This window comes from Lissotriton vulgaris, chromosome 2_2 (assembly GCF_964263255.1).
Source record: "Lissotriton vulgaris chromosome 2_2, aLisVul1.2, whole genome shotgun sequence".
NCBI classification, from domain to species: domain Eukaryota; kingdom Metazoa; phylum Chordata; class Amphibia; order Caudata; family Salamandridae; genus Lissotriton; species Lissotriton vulgaris.
In genome coordinates this window covers 224,645,359-224,656,594 of record NC_141688.1, presented here as the reverse complement: position 1 = coordinate 224,656,594, position 11,236 = coordinate 224,645,359, and positions in this window count along the sequence as shown.

Below are 11,236 nucleotides of genomic sequence, written 5' to 3'. Positions count from 1 at the left end.
GTATAAAAGAATGAGTATAAAACAGCTATGCTTTGTTATTGCAAGCTATGTATACACAGAGGTTGGAGTTCTCCTGGGTGCCATATTGCACGTGTATTCCACCGTTCTGAAGCCTTTCTCGCTCTACCAAGCCTGTCCGTTCTCTAAATTACCTTAATTTTCTACTATTTAAGGACAAAAACAGAGGTGAAGAAGAAGCAGGACAGCAGAGAGGGAGATGTGTGGTCTCAACGGGCGAGTCACGCATTCGCTGACCACAGAATATTATATTTGATTAGGTCTCCACATAGCCTAATCATTGTACCAGAGCAAAGTCAGGCTGAGGACCTTTGAACCCATGAGATTCCACAAGAAAAGAGCATGGGGAGGTTAAGTGGGTCTGCGGTGCTTCTCTGCAGCTGACATTAACATGTCCATTTACAGGTAAGAGGAAGAGCACGGGGATAAAGCAACCTTAACTGCTCATCAAACCGGTGCAGCATATCACCTCTAGTGTGCAACAGCTGAGTCCCAACCAGGACCTGACTTTCACCTTACCTAGCCCCGTGGGCCCTGGCATGGAAGGTCCGACCCAGATACCCCATGTGAGCACATTGAGTAGCTGCTTTACCCCCCCCCCAGCCCCCCACCCACTATTGATTCGGATTTCCGCCCGCTCTATACAAGTGGGCAGTTGTCCACTGATCTTGTATCACCCCCTGTTCAGAAGCCACCAACACCACTGGCCCAAACTTTTAGTGCTTTGTTTTACTGCTCTTTTAATCATCGAAGCGCTATACATTCATAAACATATTAATGGGTGTACACCTGTGCTAGTGCTGGTTACCACCAACATAATGGATGCTTGTAAACTACTTGATGCACCACCTGGTTTCCAGCATTGCTGACTCGTTTTCGACCTCAGGACTAACAACAACCTTCTCCACTTCAGAAGGAACCTGAAAACTCCACCCATTTACACCTTATCAATAAATATTTTTTCCTGGACATCTCTGCTCCTCTCTAATGCTGACCATTTTCCTCCCCTGCTGACGTACCTCCTCAATGTGCTGCACTGTTCTCTGATTTTATGTAAATATCTTCGGTGCCGAGATCTGCACTTCACAAATGATATAAACAATTAATAAATCCTTGAGAGTGTAATAAAAAAGGAAAATGCTACTAACCAGTATGCATCTGTTCTTGGCATGTAGAGCTGCAGAGTCGTACACTTAGCAATAGATCGCCACCTGGTGTTGGGCTCGGATGATTGCAGGTTGTTGTCTTCTTGGAAGAAGTCTTTGTAGTCACGAGATAGGTGACTCCTCCCTTGGACAATACTGCGCATGGTCATCGACTCCATCCTCAGATTGTTTTTCGCCTTGATGGGAAATGATGGAGTTAGTAGTAGTAAAGAGAAAGGATGTCCATGCGTGTGCATCTGATTAAGATGAGTACTGGAACGGATACAAGTCACGGGGAGGCGGTAGGGCATGCACAACTCTGCAGCTCTACATGCCAAGAACAGATGCATACTGGTAAGTAGCATTTTCAGTTTGAGGCATATGAGCTGCAGATCGTACACTTAGCATCGTTTGTGCATCAGTGTCTCCCCTAGCGGTGGTCGGTTGTATCCGTTGCAGCATAATGAAATAGTGTTCTAAGGACAGCTTGGCCTACTGCAGCTTGCTGCTTGGCTTGCACATCAACACAATAGTGTTTAGTGAAGGTGTGTATTGTAGACCATGTTGCTGCATTGCATATGTCCTCTGGTGGTATATTTCCTAAGAAAGCCATAGAGGCTCCTAGTTTGCGAGTGGAGTGTGCTCTAGGAGGAACTGTTAGTGTACGTTTAGCTTTTTGATAGCATATTTGTATACACTTTACAATCCATCTGGCAATTCCTCATTTTTGAGATGGGATTGCCCTTGTATGGGGGAGAGAAAGATACAAATAGTTCTTTTGTCTTTCTGAGTGATTTAGTCCTGTCAGTGTAGTATAACAGAGCTCTACTAACATCTAAGGTGTGTAAAGCCCTTTCTGCAACAGAGTCCAATTCTTGAAAAAACACTGGTAGCTCTACTGATTGGTTTAGGAGAAAAGGAGTAATAACTTTTGGGAGGAATTTAGGATTGGGCCTAAGAACCACTTTGTTAGGATGTATCTGAAAAAATGGCCCTTGTATTGTGAATGCTTGTATTTCACTAACTCTTCTGAATGAGGTGATGGCAACAAGGAAAGCAGTTTTCCATGTTAGGAATTGCAATTCACACTTATGTAAAGGCTCGAAAGGGGGTCCCATAAGTCTTGTAAGGACCACATTTAGGTTCCATACTGGAGCAGGCGGTAACCTAGGTGGGATTATTCGTTCTAATCCTTCCATAAATGCTTTGATTGCAGGTACTCTAAGGACAGATAGATGTTGCCTATTCTGTAAACAGGCTACCATTGCTGCCAGATGCAGGCGTATGGAAGAGTAAGCCAAATTGGACCTTTTGTAGGTGTAGTAGGTAGCAAATAATATTTTGGATGGAAACATCCAGCGGATCAATGTGATTATTGTTACAATATATATTGCAAATCTTTTCCACTTAGTGGCATAACATGCTCTGGTAGTGGGTCTCGTAGTTTCTTTAATTATGTTCATATAGTCTGGTGGTAGGTTTAAGTAACCGAACTCTAAGACTTCAGGAGCCAGATCGCCAAATTCAGTTGGCTTGGTTCTGGGTGTCTTATTTCTCCATGGTTCTGTGTCAACAGGGATGGAGTGAGCCGTAATTTCTGATGTGGAACCAGTGAGAGATCTAGTAGTGTGGTGAACCACGGCTGACATGCCCATGTGGGAGCCACTAGTATTAGTTTGAGAACTGTTGTCTGAGCTTGCGTACTACTAGCGGAATGAGTGGGAGAGGCGGAAAAGCGTACGCAAATCTGCCTGACCAGTTCATCCATATCACATTCCCCTCCGACCGTGGGTGTGGAAACCTGGCGGCGAAGGTTGGGCATATTGCATTTTCGTGGGTGGCAAACAGATCTATCTGTGGATGCCCCCACATTTGGAAGAATGGTTGAAGTACTTGTGGGTGTATCTCTCATTCGTGAATCTGTTGTGACTGACGACTCAACAGATCTGCTATCTGATTGTGAATTCCTGGAAGGTGTTCTACTGTCAGGTGTATGTTTTGAGGAATGGACCATCTCCAAATGTTCTGTGCAAGCTGGGACAGTTGTAGAGTGTGTCCCCCCCTGTTTTTGTATATAATACATGGCTGTCAAATTGTCCGTCCGGATTAGGACAGCTTTATTTCGTACTGGTACCTGAAACGTTTTGAGTGCTAGGAAAATTGCTAGCAGCTCTAGATGGTTAATATGTAACTGTCTTTGTTGGTTGTTCTATTGGCCTTGTGTAGTATAATGCAAGAGATGGGCTCCCCATCCTGTGAGGGATGCATCTGTTGTGAGCACTATCTGTGGAACAGGGTCTAGGAACGGCCGTCCCTCTTCCTTTATTGTTGTTGCCTCTCTATCCTTCTCTAAAGTAGCCTTCATTAGAGGAGATCTGTGTGTGCGTCTTAAAAGATGATGTTGTGTCTGTGCCGGTCTGCTTGGAGCCTCCTCTATGAAAGGAGCGGCGAAAAGAACTTCTAGTGTATGTGGATTGTAATTCACCCATAGACTTAGCTGTGTCCGTGTCTTTCTTCATCTTTTCTAGTGTGTTGTCTACTTCCGGCCCGTACAACTGGTTCTGATTGGAGGGCTGGTTCAAGATGGTAGTCTGTACCTCTGGTTTGAAACCTGAAATGCGTAACCACGCATGACGTCGGAGTATAACACTAGTATTGACTGCTCTGGATGCTGTGTCAGCTACATCTAGTGCACATTTAATTGAGGCATTGGATATTAATTTGCCTTCTTGTAAGAGCTCTGCTGCCTGATCTTTGTATTGATCTGGGAGGTGCTCCATTAGTTTTTCTAGTTGGTCGTAGTGAGCCCTGTCATAGCGTGAGAGTAAGGCTTGTGTGTTTGCTATGCACCATATGTTTGTTGCCTGCGCAGCAATCAGTTTCCTTGACGCATCAATAACTTTAGATTCTTTGTCAGGCGGGGGCGTGTCACCAGTGGTCTGGGAATTGGCTCTTTTACGTGCATTAGATACTACCAAAGAGTCTAGTGGCAGATGTCTCGTAATATAGACTGGATCGATGGTGCTGGTCTATACCTCTTTTCTATTCTGGGATTTAACACCCTACATCGTACCAGGTCTTTAAATATGTCTGGAGCATGTTTAATGACTCCATTGATCATGGGTAGTATTTGTGTAGACCTTTGTGACTGCTCAAATGTGTCCCGTTATCGAGTCCTGTGGCAAATTTTTCGGTGCTGAAGGTGGTTTCGGCTTGGTAGGCTTGTTAGAGGGTTTAGGCATCTCTGTATCAGGCCTTGGAGTCTTTGGTACCGATGTTGGAGATTTCGGCGTGGAGACAGGTTTCGTTGGGCCTGCGGGGCTGGACTCTTTATTTTTGAAACCGGAAGGTTTCGGAGTCGCAGCTTTCAGATCCGGTACAGTTTTTGGCTACGGCACCGATGTGTCTTTTGGTGTGGGTGCCGAATGGTCTTTGTCTTTGGGCACCGAAGGTCGTTTTGGCTTCGGTGTCGAAGAGTCCTTCGGTGTCAAAGGTTGTTTTGGTGCCAATGGAAGAGGTGGAATTGGCACATGTGGTGTCTTCGGTGCAGAGGCACCGGAAGGCATAGTCTTTTTCCTCGGAGCCAAGCCCGAAGGTCTCGACTGGACCCCATGGACGGAGTGCCGACCGCTGCCTTTGGCTTGGGTAGTGTATGTTGTACAGGGGCAGGGGTACTTACGGGCTGCCGAGATGGAATCGAGTCGTCTGAGTACTCTTCCCCCGATATGATATGGAGATCAGGCGAGTTTTCCTCGGCGACGAGTGGAGCCTCGTGCTCAGAGATATCTTCGAGTGGATCCTCGTCCCCGGAGACGTCCTCTCTGACGATCTCCTCCTCAAAGATGGCCGGTTCTGGCGCTGATCTCATCTCGTGTCGACGGGCCCTCCGCTCCCGAATGGTCTTCTTCGATCGGAAGGAGGCACAGGCTGTGCAGGTCAACTCGTCGTGTTACGGCGATAGACAGAAGTTGCAGACCTTGTGATGGTCGCTATGAGGGAATTTTGCTCGACATACCGGGCATCTCTTGAATGGAGTTCTGTCCATGAGACGTCGGCCGTACGGTGCCGATAGGCCCAACGGCCCGCGTTGATGCACAGGAATGTAGCTGGTGATGTCGAAAAGTTTATTCAATGTCGAAAATGTTTATATAAAGTTTCATGCTTCGAAGTTGCTGAAAAAGTCATTTCTAGCCGGAGCGGAAAACTTTCATCCGAACCCAGTGGCAGAAAAAAACTAATCAGAGGATGGAGTCGATGACCATGCGCAGTATTGTCTAAGGTAATAGTCACCTATCTTGTGACTACAAAAACTTCTTCCTAGAAGACAACAACCTACAATCATCCGAGCCCAACACCAAGTGGCAATCTATTGCTAAGTGTACGTTCTGCAGCTCAAATGCCTCGAACACGACATTAAGTTGGTGAAAGAACCCTGCAAAATATAATCTGACCACACATAAATCTATGAATAAACCAGTTGAATGCATCAAGGAAAATGTTTTGGCTTGTATGATCTGTGAAATGAGCTTCCAGTGTCTACGGCTGCTGGCAGAGATATGGGGAATTACGTCAGGGTTATTTTGTGAAGTTATAGTGGTTACTAGACAGTTTCAAGGTCCACAAGATTCCTAAGCATTTTTACGCATTGGTGCAGTGAGTCAAATGACATAAAAGCATGAAAGGGACCTTCATTTAAGTCATTGTTCATATGATACAAGAACTGGAGGACAAGGGCGTCACACGTATGAGGTCAGATCCTCATGCTCTTTTGGGCTGTAAAGACTTCTTGAGTCACCCTCTCCTTGGTACTCTATATGGAGGGGTAGGAATGGTGGGAGATAAGGGCTTGATCTCTTAGGGAAGCCTCTCTCCTACCCCTACATTTATATGGGGACAGGAAGCATATAGTGAGCTGCAATCGTAGGTTCTGGGCCTCATTCCGCTGGCAGTAAGTATTACAGATAGGCGACAGCCGCAACTTCTTCCATGAGCATGCTATCTCTCCTCGTGTCTCTATCGTAATATGGGCTCAGCCCCAAGCCCCACTCTCAAATAAATGTATTACGCATGCAACAGAGGCTGTAAACAATTATCACTGATCTGGAAGGAAAGGCCCCGACTACCCTACTTACCAGTCCTCTCCCATATGATTAGTTGGGTTAGCAGCCCTGATCTGAACCACCTATCTCTGACTGAGGAGGTGGACTTTGGCTCAAATTACCGAAGATGACTTACCTGTGAACTCGGGTTATGTGCCTCGCCTTGTGGCACAAACTCACTGTTAGACTTGGCTGTCTCTAGTTGGCAGAGGTATACACTTCTGACAAATAGGGACTCACCTCCTCTAGTCAGGGCAAGGGGATCACACACTTAGATAACCCCTGCTCACCCCCTCCGTAGCTTGGTAAAGCAGATAGGCTTATCTCAGAGGCAGTGCGTTAAGCATTTATGACCACATACAGTAATAAAGTGAAGACACTACAAATGGACACGACACAGTATTATAAAAATACGAATGTTTATATAAGGGTTAGCACAAGACCAAATAACGACAAAAATATACCACAATCTTAATAAATACTCTTGGAAGGAAAATTAATAGTTCAAGCGTAGTTTCTTCTTAGCACAAAGTCTTTAGTAACAAAAGCAACTCTTCTTCTTTAGATCACAGTTCTTGGCAACAATGTAACCCACACGGGAGTTACACGACTTCGAGCCAAAGTTAATCCAATGTTCGGCGTCGACCGCGAGGAGCGCTACGTCGAGCCCGGAGTCACACAGACCCCCCACAACACAGTACCTGGAAAAGCGAAGCACACGATGATCAGCGGCGTCGAGATGTCCGGCGTCGCGTCTTCGGCGTCGATCAGGCTTAGGAGTCGGGGCGATCTGCAGCGGCGTCGACAGATGTCATGCAGGAGCAGCGCTCACTAGGTGAAGCAGGATGCGTCGTCGATGTCGATGATGATGTTGCAAGAGTGAGCAGCGCTCACAGCGTCGAGAGGGCTCGGGGTCGAGGCGTCGGCAGCGGCTTCGCTACTAGCGTCGATCGGGCCCGGCGGCCGGCGTCGAAGATGCGGGACCCGGGAGCTGCACTCACGATGTCGAGCTGGATTCGGCGGCGTCCGTCGGCATCGGGATTTCTGGATTTCTTCAGAGGTGCTGGACTTTCAGGTTCCAGCAACAAGCACTTTTAGCAAATGGTGAAGTCCTTTAGCCCTGTGACTTCAACAGGAGGCTGGCACTCTTCCAGCCCTTGGAGATTTCCTTTGGCAAAGTGCGAGAGTACACACTCATTTCCTCTCTCCTGGCTCCTTGGAAAAAATAAAGAAGTGACTGCAGGATTCGCCCCAGCAAACAGCACTCTGGCAGAAGGGGTAGGCAAGTCCTTGGATCAGCAGGCTTCTTGTCCTTGGTTCAGGGCTCCTTATCAGAATTGATCTAAAGTCTTGGTTCAGGGGTCCTTCTCTTATACCCCTTTTTGGCTTTGATCCCTTTGTCCATGCAAGGGAACTCCCCCTCATTCCGGGTCTGTTGTGGGTGTAGCCAGGCAGAGGCACCTGGCCTATTCACGGTGCAGGGCTGGGTCCTCAGACGCCCAGCAGGAGGTGGGGCCAGTATTGTCACTGGCAGGAGCAGAGCTATCCGTCGCTCGGCAGGAGGTGGAGCCACCATTTTATCAGGCAGGGCCGGCTATCAGGAGCTACTCTTCCCCTACTCTCAATGCAAATGCCTCACTCATCCCACAGTGACTCATTCAGAACTCAGGAGCCACCCAGCCCCTGTCACACACACACCAAACCAGCAGAAACCAGAAATAGATAGACAAGAAAATAGCCACTTTCCAAAAGTGCTATTTTCAAACCCAGGGTCCAAAAACCATCCACACCAACGGATGCGTTATTAAACGCAGAGTTCAGGGATACCAAACTCGACATTGTGCCATGCTCCCCGAGCCCGCTAGGATTATACCATTAATAACCCCGGCAGCCCATTCTAACTAATGGAGAGCAGGCAACCTTCCAATAGTGAAGGACGAATATGGCTGTAATTCACTATTAGGACATGCCAACTTCGTCAGGCCTGTCCTACCTTACGCTTACAATGCACCCTGCCCTCGGGCCTACCATAGGGGTGACTAACATGAAGTGAAGGTAAGGTTTAGGGACTGGCAAGTAAGTGTACTCGCGCAGTCCGCGTGACAGTACCAGACTGCACGTTGGTCTAGCAATGGCAGACCTTTAGACATACCTTTACTAGGCCGCTCGTGTGGGTGGCACAACACGTGCTGCAAGCCCACTAGCAGCATTTGTATTTACAAGCCCTGGCACTCCTCGTGCACTAGACTAGGGACTGACAGTAAACAAAATAAGCAAACATGGAACTCAATCAATACAGTAATTTAACATAGGGAGCACTTGCACTGTGGCACTGATCAGCAGTGGCACAGTGCCCAAAGCGATATACCAGCAAAAACATCGTAAACAGAGGAGGCAAACAGAAAAAATGAAGGAGAGACTCAGGCCAATGATGTCAGGTCTAACACGTGTCCCCTCCAGCTGGAATGTGGGGAGAACTACCCTTGACCTAGGGAGTCCTCATCACTAAGGCGGAAAAATCGGGACAGACCATCAGCATTGGCGTGATCTGTACTCGGGCGGTGTTCCTCCGTGAAGTCCATCCCCTGTAGGGAAATTGACCACCTCAACAGTTTCGGATTCTCACCCCTCATCTGCATCAACCATCTGAGGGGCCTGTGGTCTGTCTGAACCCGGAAGTGAGTCCCAAACAGGTAGGGTCTTAGTTTCTTCAGCGCCCAGACCACAGCAAATGCTTCTCGCTCTATCGCACTCCACCTCTGTTCCCTGGGAAGTAACCTCCTACTGATGAAGGCTATGGGTAAGTCTCGGCCCTCTTCATTTACCTGAACTAGAACAGCCCCCACACCATGCTCTGAAGCATCCATCTGGACAACAAATTCTTTAGAAAAGTTGGGTGCCTGGATTATGGGTGCTGTACACATTGCAGTTTACAGGGTGTCAAAGGCCGTCTGACAGGCGTCAGTCCAAATCACATTTCGCGGCTGCTTCCTGGAAGTCAGCCAAGTCAAGGGGTGCACAATGTTACCATAATCCTTGACGAACCTCCTGTAGTAACCCGTGAGTCCTAAGAAGGCTCTCACCTGAGTTTGGGTTTTGGGCGGGGCCCAAGCCAGGATGGTATCTATCTTGGGTTGCAGGGGGGCCACCATGACGCTCCCTACTTAGTGCCCCAAGTACACCACTGAACCCTGCCCAATCTGGCACTTACCGGGTTTGATTGTGAGGCCTGCTCTGCGCAGGGCCAACAACACTTCCTGGAGGTGGCGCAAGTGTTCCTGCCAGCTGGCGCTGAACACTGTGATGTCGTCCAGGTAGGCGGCGCTGAAATCCTCCAGTCCAGCGAAGACCTGGTTGACCAACCTCTGGCAGGTGGCAGGGGCATTCTTCATCCCAAAGGGCATAACCCGGAACTGGTAGAGCCCATCTGGTGTGGAGAATGCGGACATCTCCTTTGCCCCATCAGTTAAGGCGATCTGCCAGTACCCAGATGTTAGATCAAACGTACTAAGGTATCGACAGCCGCTAACCGAACTATGAGCTCATCAGCTCTGGGGATGGGGTGCGTGTCAGTCTTGGTGACTGAATTGAGCCCTCGGTAATCCACACAGAACCGAAGTTCTGGTAAAGCACCAGGCACCGCAGCCTTCGGGACCAAGACCACTGGGCTGGCCCAAGGACTGCTAGAGGACTCAACCACCCCTAAGGCAAACATTTTGGAGACCTCCTTCTTAATGTATGCTCTGACCTTGGCAGCCACCCTGTAAGCCTTGTGCTTCACAGGAGTGCTGTCCCCGGTGTCCACGTCATGGATACACCAGTGAGTGACACCAGGGATCAAGGAGAACAGATCAGGGAATTGCCCCAACAGTTGGCGACAATCTTGTCGCTGCTCAGCGGTCAGTGTGTCGGAGAGGACAACACCATCCACCGACCCGTCTTGCTCTTTTGCGTACAGGAGGTCAGGAAGAGGCTCGCTCTCCTCCTCCATTCCAGCGTCTGTAGCGAGGAGCATGCCCACTTCGGACCTTTCTAAGTGGGGCTTTAACCGGTTGACATGCAGGACCCTCAAGGGGTTCCTGGGAGATTTCAAGTCCACCAAGTAGGTGACATCGCTCTTCTTCTCCACAACCTTAAACGGTCCAGTCCACCTTTCCTTGAGCGCACAAGGTTCCACAGGGGACATGACCCAAACCTCTTGACCAGGCTGAAGTTCAACCAGAGTGGCATTCCGGTCGTACCACAGCTTCACCTCTTCCTGGCTGGCCTCCAGATTTGCCTGTGCAAGATCTCTGAAGCGCCGAGTCTGGTTCCTACAGGCCAGCATGTAACTGTATACATCCTGGAAGGTTTCCTGGGAGAATGCTCCCAGCCTTCTTTGACCAGACTCAAAGGTCCTCCTACCGGGTGACCATACAAAAGCTCAAATGGGCTGAACCCTAGAGACTTCTGCGGTACCTCTCGGTAAGCAAACAGCAGGCATGGCAAGAGGACGTCCCATTTACGCCTCAGTGGTTCTTCAAGACCCATGATCATGCCTTTAAGGGTCCGGTTGAATCTCTCAACCAGCCCATTACCTTGAGGGTGGTAAGGAGTGGTGAACTTGTAGGTTACCCCACACTCCTTCCACAGAGACTTCATATAATTGGAAATGAAGTTGGTGCCCCGGTCTGACACCACCTCTCTGGGGAACCCATGCGGGAGAAAACACCCATCAGTGCCCGTCCCACCACGGGGGCCGTCACTGTTCTGAGAGGGATGGCTTCCGGGTCCCGTGTGGCATGGTCCACCAAGACCATGTTGCCCAGGGCTGTCTTGGGGTCCAGGGGCCCAACAATGTCAATCCCCACCCGGTCAAAGGGGGTACTGACGACGGGAAAGGGTTGGAGGGGAGCCTTCTGCTTCCTCCCACTTTTCCCACTTGCCTGGCAAGTTTGACAGGTTTTGCAATGGATATCTGTATCCCTTCTCATC